This window comes from Triticum dicoccoides, chromosome 5A (assembly GCF_002162155.2).
Source record: "Triticum dicoccoides isolate Atlit2015 ecotype Zavitan chromosome 5A, WEW_v2.0, whole genome shotgun sequence".
In the NCBI taxonomy this organism is placed as follows: domain Eukaryota; kingdom Viridiplantae; phylum Streptophyta; class Magnoliopsida; order Poales; family Poaceae; genus Triticum; species Triticum dicoccoides.
In genome coordinates, this window is record NC_041388.1 from 420,293,775 (window position 1) to 420,296,205 (window position 2,431).

At 44.1% G+C, this 2,431-nt stretch overlaps 1 long non-coding RNA gene across 1 annotated transcript in view; it reads right to left on the reverse strand.

The window, feature by feature from the left end:
- The window catches only part of LOC119301977, a 3,336-nt gene extending 1,195 nt beyond the window's left edge, over positions 1-2,141 (reverse strand). The window contains exons 1-3 of the long non-coding RNA XR_005147279.1: positions 1,888-2,141; positions 1,025-1,268; positions 444-515 (exon numbers count right to left, since the gene is read on the reverse strand). This is a non-coding gene — a long non-coding RNA (uncharacterized LOC119301977). The remainder of the gene's footprint in view (positions 1-443; positions 516-1,024; positions 1,269-1,887) is intronic.
- Positions 2,142-2,431: the final 290 nt, after the last annotated feature.

A 2,431-nucleotide genomic window follows, 5' to 3' on the forward strand; every position in this document is an offset into this window, starting at 1 on the left:
CGTTCAAAAAAAACATATGGCAAGCAAGGTAAGTACCACAAGAACACTAACTGTTAAGCTCATGCTGAGTAGGGTCATTCACATTAAACGCAACTCAGGAGAATTTCTCATTTATCCTTGTTACCAGCACACAATTATAATGAGCACCAGACCCACAAATACATCATCTATCAAAATCATCCAGCCACACACCTATCAGCAATACAACTGCAGAACCCATAGAGGGATCTGCTAATACAGAACTACTCCCTCTGTTCCTAAATATAAGTCTTTTTAGAGATTTCAATAAGGACTACGTACGGATGTATATAGACATATTTTAGAGTGTAGATTCAGTACTGGCCATGTTCTGAATTAGTTAAAACCTGCCACACTCACCAACATTTTGTTAGTAGTATGCTTAAAATCCATGATCGGACTAGGAAGGCAACACAGCTGCTTACATGTTAGCAATAAGGTCGAGCTCTTCTTCGATGCATGACAATAACACTGATTTGTCTCCAGTTGAAAACAACCTAGCCGAAAAGCATAGTATAAGGCCATGTAAATATACTTGGTTGATTTATGTTCATTTCAATCCATTAGAACAACACAGAAACATAGTGTATACTGATTAGATATAATCGACAACATGTTAGGGTGGCAATCTAGCACACCAACCCACAAGGTGAACAGAATGAAATTATATACTCCCAGCAAAGCACAAGAAAGGCAGGTGTGCATCTTTGCTCCCTAAATAATACTACTCAATTAAAGAGCCTGATCATGTGTTGTTTGTCAAACATGTCCTGTTTGAGTTCATAGTAAACTTGATATGTCCCTCTCTATACTACATGCCTATCTAATTCTGATAATTAGATGGATATAATACCATAGTCATCACTCATCATTATAGGTTTCACTTTTTTCTTTGCAAACTCTGAAGATTGTCCGTACATGGCAAGGTATTAACGATGGAAGCTAAAAATCATGTCTTATTTAAAACAGCAGAGCCGCATTTAGCTTGGCATGTGATCCAGCGTACCTCAGGTGGAGCACCGGTGGTCGGTGTTCCGGCGAAGTTGGTAGAACAGCGAGATTGGATGCTTCCGTAGAGCACTCGATGCCTATTATGTGGCAAAGGAGGGATTTCATGTGGAGTCCGTGTCCGGCACAAGTTGATGGCATGCTCGAGCATGACACAACACTGGCAAAGGAGGGTGGAAGAGTCCATGTCCGACACCCGTTGATGGTGTAATCGTCCTGCTTTGCACATGAACGGATAACACCTACAATGGACAATAATATAAACCTGAGACTATAACATGCATCATCTAAATAACAAAGAATTGGAAATATTACCAGGGAGAAAAGCCACTCTGGTAAACAAGCAATAGTACTTGGACTAAATATGGTATTCAGACATAGCCGGCCATTAACATGACGTTATTATTTTGGATATTATCAGTTATGTGCTTAGAGAACTTTTGTGTGCTTCTATTGATAGCCAGAAGCCATGGCTAATGTATCCGATCTATCTATGACAAGAACATGTATCACAAGTTATCAGCTAATTAATTAGCTGACAGACAATCTAGCAAGGATTGAAGAGTTAGCAGCTTATAAGAATTTTTCTCTGAAGTTTTGATGGTCCATTGATATCTAAAATACTGTAATTACTAATTGCGCAGAATACTAATAGTACTACTTGGTGAAGGAATCAGAATCAATAGAGATCGGAAGCCGGTCTGCGGGACTACTTGTGTCCCTCAATGAATTGCTTTGCATAAGGACCAAACTTCTTTTAGGGAGATCAGCATCAGCTGCAATAGCATCGGGGGTGCATACCTACACCAACGACAGAAGGGCCAAGAACAGAGACTACTGCTACCAAGGGCAAAATCATACATGTGCACAGAGGTAAGAGGACGGTGCAAAGCCCTCGGACGAGAGCGGCGCGAAATCCTGAAGGTGTAGCCGGAGGAAGGACGCGACGGGGACGGGCCGAGCAGCGCAACCTCCGAGGTGTGGCGCCGGGAAGGAGCCGCCGCCGATTCCGCCGGTGGAGGTGGCAGTAGCACCAGAGCTAGGGTTCCGCCGGCAATTTGGGATTTTTTGGGGGTCCGTGGAAGAGACGGGGAAGTGGGGATTGGGGAATCGAAGAGGCGGCGGGGGCTCTCCTGGTATTTTGGGACGCGCGAGGAGGTCCGTGGGGAAGGACTCCGACCGACGCTTTCCTTCTCGTGTGGGATTGGGCTTCATTGGGCCATATGTCAAGGCCCAGGCGGGCGACGACGGGGGCTTTGGAATCCGCTTCGTCGGAGGACGCACATACGCCCCAACTATGCCTCAAAAAAAAACATAAGCCCCAGCTTAAAAAAATGGTACCATTCGACGAAATCACAAATTAAGAAGAACTCTTTGCAAAAGAGATTCTCGCCTCCTCAGGTCT